At 37.1% G+C, this 12,357-nt stretch overlaps 1 protein-coding gene and 1 non-coding gene across 3 annotated transcripts in view; both read right to left on the bottom strand.

Annotated features, from left to right (window-relative positions):
- The window catches only part of ZRANB3 (zinc finger RANBP2-type containing 3), a 272,667-nt gene that overhangs the window by 168,959 nt on the left and 91,351 nt on the right, over positions 1–12,357 (bottom strand). The gene's annotated exons all lie outside the window — the stretch shown is intronic.
- On the bottom strand, positions 3,342–3,502 carry LOC118625900. The gene has a single exon (XR_004958757.1). It is a non-coding gene; the product is annotated as a U1 spliceosomal RNA (small nuclear RNA).

The raw sequence follows: 12,357 nt of genomic DNA on the forward strand, positions 1-12,357 counted from the left end.
AAGCAATTAACTGTGATAAATGGTGGTGATGCCATTCACTGAGACAGAAAAGGCTGGGAGAAAAGTAGTTTTGGGGACAACACTCAAAAGTTCATTTTGGCCCTGGCCAGGTGGTTCAGTTGGCTGGAACATCATTCCATACACCAAAAGGTTGTGGGTTCAATTCCTGGTCAGGGCACATACCCAGATTGCGGGATTGATACCCAGTAGGGGTGCATGTGGGAGGTAACAGATCACTGTTTCTCTCACATTGATGTCTCTCTCTCTCTCTCTCTCTCTCTCTCTCTCCCTTCCTTATCTCTCTAAAATCAATCACACACACACACACACACACACACACACACACACACACCCCTCGGGTGCAGATTAAAAAACAATATAACAATAAAGTTCAGTTTGGACATCAACCTTTGTGGTACCCATCACGCATCCAAGTTGAACTGTTAAGTAGGATATGCGAGTTAGGGGAATGATAGGGACAGGAGATTTGATAAATTTGAGAGTCATCAGAATGTAAATGGCATTGGAATGAGTAAGGATACAGGGTATTCTGAAACTCAACTGTGGCTTGTTCTCATCTAACTCCATGTTCCTTAACTTTTAAAAATTAAGCAGCTGCTAAGACTTGCAGTCTGTTGAATGGTGCTTACAGAAGGGCAACATCAGAGTCAAATGGAACGTAGCTAAATTGCCCTGTGAGTGGCTAACCAAGTGAAAAGCAACATTAGAATCCTGGGAAAAACTGAGGGCTGTGGATCACTAAAATAGATTGGCTTTCAGGTATCTGAAGACCCCAGTGAAGATTACCTTCCATCCCTCTGAATATGCTGTATTTTCCTAATTCAGACAGGTGGGTCTTCCTATTTTAGAAACTAGGAGAGTTCAAGTAGATTAGAGAGTATTAGGCTTCCTTCTGGTATCTCGGGGGGGGGGGGGGGTACTGACTCGCCTTAAACTTCAGGCATTATTCCTATTGCAATGCACGGGATTCCTGATATTAAGGATAATTCAGCAGTCAGACTTGATTTCCAATGAGCTATCATAGAAAAATAAGTGACCATGTGAGAGGTGCCAACATTTGAAAGAGCAACATAAGAGTGAATAATCAGGACACATATCTTGTGAACAAGAAGTACTAGAAAGAAAGACAAACACCTGCACAAAAACTGTTTGAGCACTTAAGTAAATTCTAATGCAACACACACATACACACACACCGTGTAAAGCTCAAAGCCATGATTATCAAAGTAAAAGGAGTAGATGAATTTTTTTTAAAAGAAAAGGATGATTGTTATTGACATCTAATAAGTAGACTGGAAGATGAAGTACAAGGACTATCTCAAAGCACAGAGTAGAAGGTAAAATAAATAAAAATATTAAAGGAAAAGAAATGACTTGAAGGATAGGTCTAAAAAACTAACATTTAAAAAAGTATTCAAAAAGAGAAAAGACATCATGTAAAGGAGAGGCAACAATTAAGTAAATAAAAGAAAATTTCTCTGGGTTGAAGAAACATCTCTGGTAGATAATTGGAAAGGGTAACCAGGTTTCAGGTTGGATTGATATACATGACTTTAATGGAAAATGTGTACTATAAATGAGGACTCTAGAAACAGAAGTGGGACGTTCTGAAAAGCTGAATGTGCACATTTGAAGGGTGGTAACAAAGAAGAGGGGTGCTTAAAGTACAGTAGTGCCCCTTTATCTGTGGAGGATATGTTCCAGGACCCCCAGGGATGTCTGAAACCTCAGATAATACTGAGCTTTATACATGCTTTTTTCCCTATACACACCTATGATAAAGTTTAATTTATAAATTAGGCAGAGTAAGAGGTTAACAATGATAACTAATAGAATAATTATAACATACTGTAATAAAAATTATGTGAATGTGGTCTCTCTTCCTTTCTCCCTCTCTCCAGTAATTTTTAAGATTTTTCACTCCAAACTGACACCTGAAATCTGCGTTACCATTCCTGTAGTTAATGGCCTGGTGTCATTTTTTTCAGGGGATCCCTTGCTGGTCTTCCTATAGGGTCAATGCTTTCTGGAGCAACATGATACCATCAGTCAGAAACATTTTCTGTTCATGTTTTCCACCCTCTAATTCAATGTTTTTTTCCATCTTTACTGAGCACTTATGCATTGTAGCTGTAATTTTTGCAGTTTGAGGTGTTACAGCAAAACTAGCACAAATTTCTTTTTCCTTCATAATCTCATGGACAGAAGATTCATTCTTACCGGAGATCTCAGCTACCTCAGCATATGATTTTTTTCTTTCTTTATTAAGTCAAGCACTTGCACCTTTTCACTTAGAGGAAGTACTTCACAGAGGCTTCTCTTTGGCATATCTGAATTGCCAGCATCACTACTCTTGTGCTTTGAAGCCATTATTAAGTAAAATAAGGGTGACCTGAACATAAGCACTGCGATACTGCAACAGTAGGTCTGGAAACTGAGAGAGTTACAAAGTGACTAACTGCCAGGTAGCATCTACACTGTGGAGACGCTGGACAAAGGTATGGTTCACATCCGGGTGTAATGGAGCAGGATGGCGTGAGATTTCATAACACTATTCAGAATGGCACATAATTTAAAACTAATGAACTGTTTATTTCTGGAATTTTCTATTTAATATTTTTGAACTAAACTGACTGTTGGTAATTGACACTGTGGAAAGCAAAACCTGGGATTAGAGATGAGGACTAATGTATTTACAAAAAGTAAATGATAGGCCAGACATGGCCCATGGAGAGTAATTTGTAAACTCTTGTTTTAAGAGAGTCAGAATTCTCTTTTTAGAAAAAATCTGAATTTTCCTTTGGATTACAATTTAAAAAATAATACTATAAGAATATTCTGGATTAGCCCTGGCCGGTTTGGCTCAGCAGTTAGAGCGTCCTGCGGACCAGAGAGTCCTGGGTTCGGTTTCCGCTAAGGGCACGTACCTCGGTTGGGGTTCGTCCTGGCCCCGGTTGGGGACGTGTGGGTGGCAATCAGTAGATGTGTCTCTCTCATGTCAATGTTTCTCTCTCTCCCTCCCCTTTCCTCTCTCCCTCCCACTATATCTGAAGATAACTGCAAAAAAAAAAAAGTCCTCTGGTGAGGATAAAAAAAAAAAAAAAAAAGAATATTCTGGATTAACTGAATAACTGCTTTAAAATTGGGTGTGTGTAGCCCGGCCAGTGTGGCTCAGTGGACTGTCAGCCATACCTGAGAGGTCTCAGTTTGGTTCCCACGCCCGGACTGAGGGCTCAATCCCCAGTAGGAGGCATGCAGGAGGCAGCCGATCGATGTTTCTCTCTCACATCGATGTTTCTTCCTTTCTTTATTTTTTTTCATTGGAGAGCGGGAACACAGTCCCCACTACCACAAATTATGCAGTTGAGTTTCCCACCTTTGGGGTAATCAAAGGAGTCAACACACCCAGAGTGCAATGGATAAGCCTCGCCCTGGGAAAACCACCTTCGTGATCATGGTACCTCCCCTGCCAGGTAAATGTTCACATCGATGTTTCTCTCTCTTTTCCCTTCCTCACTCTCTAAAAAAAAAAAATCAATGAAAACATTTTAAAAAATCGAGTGTGTGTATATTTAGTATTCTCTTTTGCATTTAGGATTGTATGAGGCATATATTCTCCCCTACACACCACACCAAATCCTTCTTACTGTGGAATGCTGAATGTATAAATATTAGTTAGCAGAGAAATGTGGATCACTCATAAAGAAACTGATTTTTTTTTCAGCTCCAAACTTTCAACTTCATTAGCGTAGTTATGATAGTCAGTATGAAATGATTTTACTCTTCTTGATTACAATCACACTAATGGACCTGTTTGATAGAGAGTTCGATAATGCCTCAGAGCTGGACTGATCTCTATGTGACAGAGGTGGCTATGGTGTTTCTACATCACTCCTCATTAAAAATGGCCTTGGAATTTGTGGCAGAGCCTGATGCTGCTTTCCCCAAATCCTTTCTTCCCCTTTCCCTCACTAATAACAACCTGAGGGTGGGGTCTAGGTGATCAGCTAAAACCCTCCTTTTCCAAGCTCCATTTCAACCAGAAGTGGATGTGACACAATGTGTGGCCGATGAGACAGTAAAGGTCATTGGGTGGTGATTCTGAAGAAACTTGTTAAAATAGGGTCACTCAAGACAAGTGCCCTTTTGTCTTTTTCCTCTCTTCAAGCATCAAACAATGATGCCAAACCTGGAACTGTAACAGCTATCTTTTGACCTACCAGGAAGGAAAGGACAAGAAGATGGCAGAGGTTTGGCTGGGACATCTTGGCTGCTGCTCCAGCACAGACTACCTAACTGCACACTTCCTGCTGAGGGGAATAGCCATTACCATTTGGTTTTTTGTTCTGAGTAGCTGGACTCAAGTCCCTACCATTAAAAAGCAAATACAGAATATGAATACGATTTAAATACTAAATAGATATGAGGCTATTTCTTTTCACTATAAAACCCAACAGCATCAATTTACTTTCCACAAAATAACGTCATCCATCATGTTAAATTAATATTGGTAAACTGAACTGTCTTTTATTTTGTGGTTTACTCTTAATTTTATGAATATGTTTTCCTTTTAAAAATATTTTCTAAAACCTATATGTATAAGGAAGTTGGACATTGTTTGGGATTTCTGTTTAATATAAACATTTTTAATAAACAATAGGGGTTTAAGGGATTTTTTTCCCTTTGAAACTAGTTTGATGATTACTCAGGTGTGAGGATCTGCTTGAGGGTGAGGCAGAGGCATTCATTTTGAATCCAGACAATATTTTAATGCTTCACCACATCTTTCTTCCTGTAACCTTTATTGCATATTTGGATAGAAGTGACTACTCCCCTCTTCTGTCTTACAGTGTTTACCCTGTCTTACAGTAACATTTAGTTCACTTGCTCAGACTAAGGGCCTAGCACTATATCTGTTGCTCAAAGTTATATTTGGTGAATGTGTACCTGGTGGTTATTAAAAGTAAAAAAATAAGATTATAATAGAAGTGTTCAGGTTTTATTAACATATAATTCAATAAATCCAAAAACCAGGCATAAAAAGGAATTCATAAAGGATAGTGTCCTACTATATTCTGAGAGAGGCTCTCAGTTTGTGATAAAACTAACTTATTTCTCCATCTACCTATCAACATTTAAGTATCAATAATGCACAAGTCTTTATTAAGAAAGCAAATTTAATACCGTTATTCATTTTTTCTACTTATAAAATCACTAGATCAAGCAGACCTTACCTCTTAGTTGCTTTTTATATAAACTATATTTCTCAGCACCCGGCTAGCTCAGTCGGCAGAGCATGAGACTCTTAAACTACATTTTTGTTTGTAAGTCCAAAATATTATAATGAATGTTACTGTCAATTAAGCCCTATAAATTCTCTACTAATTGCTGCAGGAATAATCAATGTTTCTGACCTGCAGCTTTATAAACAAGAATAAATAATTGTATAAAGTTAACGTGATATAATGGTCCAGTGGGATTATACACGCTAAAAACAATAATTCTCAGAAAACAGCTGAAATACACCTTTTTAAAAAAACCATCTAGGAGGATGCTGAGACTATTTTCTATTTTACTTTTTAAAATTTTATTATTGTTGAAAGCAATACATACAGATATATCCCTTTTCCCCCATTGACCCCCCTCCTTCCCACTCCCAAGCCCTCCTGCTTTCCCCAACCTAATGCCTGTGTTGATTTGTTGTGCATATATGCATATAAGTTCTTTGGTTCTTCTCCTCACCCCTCCCACCCCCCATCCCTCTGAGGTTTGTCAGTCTGTAAAAAGTTTGTTATTAGTAAAAAGTTTGTTATTAGTAAAAATTATAGGTAATTTTGTGCTAATGAAGAATAATATTTTCCATATCTAATCAAGCAATAGAGACTAGTTTAATTTTTTAAAGCAATTATTTTCAAAACTTAATTGGATTTTGGTATACACAGGTTTTGTTTATAAAACCCAAATCTCTTATACATTTGAAATTATCACAGGCTTTTATGTCTATCCTGTATGTCACTGGTGTTTCATAATGGGTAAAAGAACTAAAAACAAAACACTAAATGTTATTGCAACTTGTTTTTCAAAGTCATAATATAAGCAGCAAACGTGGGTTGCTTCCCCTAGTCTTTCTCCTCTTATTTCACTATTACAGACTAGAATTTGGGTATACTTTCCATGTGCTTCTGAACATTGCTGGGTAAGGATGTATTGTCTGGAACTACTTATGATGGCAGAGTAGAAAGATGACATGTGTAGGCCACTGAATGAACCACCCTGGAATCATCCACTCCTGGATTTCTTGTTATGTATTATAGGAAAAATTAATTCTCTTTAGTGATTAAGCCATTTTGAATTGAGTTTCTATTCTTGCACAGCATCCTAACAAAAACAGTGTTTGCAAAACCAGTTTTTAAAGTCAATCACACTTCCTTCTTTATAACAGCTAAATTTGAAGTTACTGTCCTCTGTAGGGACATCCATTGCCAGTATTTATCACTGACAGTGAACATGGTTATTTGGTTTTTATTTAACTGAATGTATCTTCACCATCATAACAACAATAAAGTTTTTATAGTATATTTTAATTTACAAAGTACCATCTTACCTCATTTGATCACAGCTCAGCTTAGTTGGCTTAGTTCAGTCATCTCATAAAACAGATGAGACTAAGAAGCTGGATATAGAGGTCTAAGATATTTCAAATTATATGTTTGCAAATAAGAGCACCACATTAAGCTTTTAGAGAAATACAGCAGACTGATTTGATATGCAACCAAAATATACAGTGCTTTGTAGTTTTCATTTTAACAGAAATTTCTGAACCAAGGATAAGAATCACATACTCAAACCAACTGTTTAACCCCTTTAGAGATTTTTGTTATTGTGTCTAGGTCTTAATTAGCTTTAGTTTCAAGTATCAACACGCAACATACATCACAGTAACTTCAGGATATCCATTTTTTAAAAATGTCCAAAAAGAGGTTTTAAATGTAAACCTAGAGCATAAGTTGAAAGCCTTAGGTACTGATCAAGAACTTGTATATGGGTGGTACTTAAAACTGTGAGAATGGACGAGAACTTTAGAAATTTAGGTTGAGCATGAAAAGAATCACTGAAGACTGAACACTGTGAAGGATGGACAGGGGAGTATGCATCAGCAAAGGAGGCAGAGATAAGAGCTAGGAGGAGAATCAAAGCAGCTGGGAGCCCGGGATAGCTTTCCCAGGAAGTGGCTGTTCCATCCCAGGCACCACAAAGAGACCAAGCTAGACGAGAGCTGAAGCTGAAGGTTTCCTGATTACATATACTGGTCATTTGCCAAAGCAATGAAAAACAGTCTTATTTATGATTTTCAACCTCACTGTTTTTCCTATTCTTTTTCATGTTACATGTTAGTATCATGTTACAATACTATATTGTGCATTTTAGGAATTGTACACAAGATCACAAAAGGTATAAATCTTATATTATTATTTGTAACATATATGAACTTGCACTTACAGAGAATATTTCTGGAAGGCTACAGAAGAAATTGGTAATTTTGTTGCCTCTAGAACAGCCTATGTCTGGGACACACTTGAGGAATAGAGATTAGAGACTTTCCACTTTTATATCTCTTGAATTATGTACATATGACTGTATCCTCAATTCCAAAAATAAATAATATTAAAGCTAAACAAATAAAGTAAAGGCTATTTTATCATGTTGAATTTTTACAGTTACAGGGGAAGTATTTTAAGACATTGCTGTGGCTGGAAAAAAATGTTATGACTTGGTCCTCTGAAACTGTGGTCCCTGTGGCTTGGTCTACAGGAGAGAGTGGGTGGAATTTATTAAAGTAACATTAAGTTCGCATTGGCCAAATATACCATACTAAAGAGTGGTATGGTGTATAATATGATACAGAATGTCATGAGTCGTTTATAGGCTAAGTGGTTGATTAGTGCTAATGGACAGATTACATATGAACATCCAAAAGGTGATTATCCCTGTAGTACTAGCCCTCCTCTGAGGCTGAGACATGCGTGTAATAGGCTAAGCAGATCCTGTTTTCAGGTACAAAGTCCTAAATCCTGTAGTTATGATTCAAAACACAAGTAGAGTGTTCATATTATATATGTTCACTTCATTAAATTCTCAATGCAATCAAAATATTCTTTTGGAGAGTTTTGCTATTTTACTTTTACAGACATGATTTATTCAAAAGAGATATGGGTGCTAATTATAGAAAAGGTGGTTTATTTAACATAAAGAAATTGAAAAACTTCAGGTTAAGCTCAAATTGTTCAGTTCTGAGAGTATTGCATTTAAAATTTAGCTAGTGTGTAAAATGATTCTCAGAAATGTATAATGCTGTTCAGTTTTCTCTTTTCTATCTGCATGACAACTGGGTTAAAAATAGCAAACACAGAGCATGTGCATCCAAAGATATGGCTACTGTATACTCTGAAGTATGTATGTCTTGATATTCTAAGTGGATGATTAATGTAAGGAGCCTCAAGGTTTTGGAAACAACTCAGTGAAAAGAAAAGCTGCTTTTTGATGTCTGCAGCCATACTGGATAAATTATAATTCAAGCAAGTAATAAATTTGAACCAAAGAATATTATTTATTGTTTGTAACAATGAAAAACTGAACTGGTTGTAAAATTCAGATGGAATTGCATAACTGTTGGCACACCAAACCAGGTTTGGCAAATAAAATGAATATTCTTTAATGAAGCAAGTTTTCTTTTTAGCTGTAGGGTAAACTTTCTATAACTCAAACTGTACTTGCCATTTCTCAGTGGGAAAAAAGACTTTATTTCCATGGATAACTGTGATTATAGACAGTCCTTCATCTACAAAGTAAACTTTAGTTTCATTCAAATGTGGTGTAAAATTTCCATGAAGTGAGAAATCGTATTAGCCGTATTTTCCCTTTTTAAATTATGGCAGCACATTAATGTCTCTGTTAGTCGTCTTTCTTGTTTTTTCTTTCTAAAGATTGATTCCTTGCCCACTCTTCAGGTTTCCAACATGTTCTCTAGCTACTGCCCTATTTTGAATATTTTTTTCTTTTTTGCTCCCAAATTCCTTTTGGACATTACTATATCCATTGCCTCCATTTTTACTATCCATAATCTTCTTAATCACTTTGCATAATGCTTGCAAGTGAGCTCCTGATAACTTAGTATAATGGCCTTATTAAGCCCTCATCCTTTGCAACATCTTTGTGGTATTTGACAGTTAACCCATTTACTCTGTTGTACATGGCTTTCCCTGGGCCTCTAAGACCCTGATCCTTGTTCTCTTCTTCTTCTTTGAATACTTACTTCCCTTTGCTTTCTAAATGACAATGCTTCCCAAGGTTCTCGCCATGAAAAATTTCTGCCCTCTTTTTTACAATTTACACATGAGAACACCACTCATTTCTACTTCTACTATCACATTCATGTATAGCTACTTTGTCATTTTTATTCATTGTCTTGATTTTATTCCCAAGTTCTTGATCCACATTTACATATACCTGCTAGATGTTATACTCATAGAGTCAATAAGATATTTATTGGGTTATTATACTATCATATTATTCAAAAAATCTTCTCTGGACCCTAGTTTTCCTGCCATTTAGCACCATGTTTCTTTGCTCCTCTCTGCAGTAATTCCTTGAGACAGTCATATTTACTTACTCTCTTCCTATTTTCTCTCTGTTTTTTTATCTTCACCCAAGGATATTTTTCCATTGATTTTTTTAGAGAGAATGGAAGGGAGGGAGGGAGGGGGATAGAGAGAAAGAGAGAGAAACATCAATGTGAGAGAGACACATCGATTGGTTGCCTCCCACATATGCACCAACTAGGGCCAGGGATTGAACCTGCAACCCAGGTATGTGCCCTTGACCGGGAATCAAACCCCTTAGGCTGAAGGCCAATGCTCTACCCACTGTGCAACACCAGCCAGGGCTTCCTATTCTCTCTTGAGCCCACTCAAGTGAGGCTTTCATCCCCTACCATTGCAATTAAAGTTGCTCTTATCAGAGATATAAATAATCTCTGACAAATCAAATGGTCAATTTTCAGATCTCATTTACTACACTTCGCAGCATTTGCTATACTTGTTCATTCCCTCTCTCAAAACAATTTCTTTACTTGGCTTTTAGGGCACCACATCCTTGCATTTTTTTAACATTACTGGATACTCCTCCTCAGTCTGCTTTGCTAAATCCCTCTCCTCTTTGCGATCTCTAATTGTTAGAGTGCCCCGGAGCTCAGTCAATAGATAGCTCTCTTCTCTTCTCCCTATACTCTTAATCCCTAAGTGATCATATTCGGTCTCCTGGCTTTCAGTATCATCTATGTATTTGGTATTCTGCTTTAGAACACAGTAGTCCTGTTTATCTGCAATTTTGCTATCAGAGGTTTCAGTTACCTGCAGTCTGAAAATATTTAGTTGAAAATTACAGAAATGAACAATTTATAAGTTTTAAATTGTGTGCCATTCCGAGTAGCATGATGAAATATCGCACAGTGTACTTCAACCAGCCTGAGACGTGACTCATCCCTTTGTCCAGCATATCCATGCTGCATATGCCATCTGCCTCTTAGTCACTTAGCCCTCTCAGTTAGCAGATCAACTATCATGGTATCGCAGTGCTTATGCTCAAGTCACCCTTATTTTACTTAATAATGGCCCAAAAGTACAATGGTAGTGATGCTGGTAATTCAGACATGCCAAAGAGAAGCCTTTGTAACATGTTTCCTTTAGGAAAAAGGTAAAAGTTCTCAACTTAATTAGGAAAGAAAAAAAATAATATGCTGAGGTTGCTAAGATCTACAGTAAGAACAAATCTATCTGTAAAATTGTGACGAAGGAAAAACAAATTCATGCTAATATTGCTGGTGTTGCTGTCCGAATTTAAACTGAAAAAGTTACAGGCACAGTTTGTCAAAAGTGTTTTCTTAAGATAGAAAACACATTAAAGTTGTAGGTGGAAAATATGAACAGAAAAAGTGTTCCAACTGACAACAACATGTTGCACCAGAAAGCATTAAGCCTACAGCAGCGAATTTCAACCGGGGTACCCCGGCAGGCCCACTGATGTGCTGCATGTATTTTTAAAATGTGCAATACCTGACCTCTTTTCCCTTAGATTGTCTAATTTAAAAAAATGACAACAGCCAACACAACAGCTTCCCTGTATCAATGAATCAAAATTATATCTATTTCTTTTGTCAGATCAGCAAAAAATATATTTTGTGGTGTGCTGTAGAATTTTAGTAATTAGTTTGTGTGCCATGAAATGAGAAAGGTTGAAAGTCGCTGTCCTATGGGATGACTTCAGAGGGATCCCCTGAAACGAGTGACACGAAGCCATTTACTGTGAGTAGGGATGGTTACAACAACGTAGAGAGACCAAATCACACACCTTTGTGAAATGTTATAATTCACAAAGTTAGTCTACTTTATTATTTGTTGTTAATCTTTTCCTGTGCCTAATTTATAAATTAAATGCTATCATAGGTACGTATATATAGAAAAAACCTATTATGTATAGGATTTGGTACTCCTCATCATTTCAAGCATCCACTGGGGGCTTGGAATATATCCCCCACAGATAAAGGGGAAGCTACTGTAATGTTTTATTGGAACACAGTCCTGGTCATTCATTTACATATTGCTAGTGGCTGTTTTTGTGCAACAAGAACAGAGTTGAATAGTAGCAACAGAGACTGTACAGCATGCAAAGTCTAAAATATTATCTGGCCCTTTATGGAAAACATTTGCCAATCTCTGTCTTAGATACATCCATGAACCACCTTTTAAGATTTGGTGACCTGAAGGAAGTTTCTAATACAGGGCCAAAGGGTTATAAATTTGGTTTGATAAATAAAATCTTTCTATTAAGGTTTTAAAAGAAAGAAAATAGACGAAGAAACAAAAATATAGATTGAAAGAAGAGTGAACACAGAGCCTATACCAATAGAAGTAATTTTATAAGAATAAATTCAAAATACTATGCTTGAGTATAAAACAGAATTGTTGCCCTGGCCGGTTTGGCTCAGCGGTTAGAGCATCCACCTGCGGTCCGGAGAGACCCGGGTTCGGTTCCCGCTAAGGGCATGTACCTCGGTTGCAGTTTGTCCCCGGCCCTGGTTGGTCGTGCGGGTGGCAGCCACTCGATGTGTCCCTTTCACATCGATGTTTCCCTCTCTCTCTCTTCCTCTCTCTCCCTCCCACTCTGTCTGTACAAAAAATGGAAAAATGTCCTTGGATGAGGATTAAAAAAAATAATAATAATAAAAATAAATAAAACAGAATTGTTATACACTCAGAATTGAAAAAATATAAAACTATT

The sequence above is a fragment of the Molossus molossus genome, unplaced genomic scaffold (assembly GCF_014108415.1).
Source record: "Molossus molossus isolate mMolMol1 unplaced genomic scaffold, mMolMol1.p scaffold_m16_p_11, whole genome shotgun sequence".
Lineage (NCBI taxonomy): Eukaryota > Metazoa > Chordata > Mammalia > Chiroptera > Molossidae > Molossus > Molossus molossus.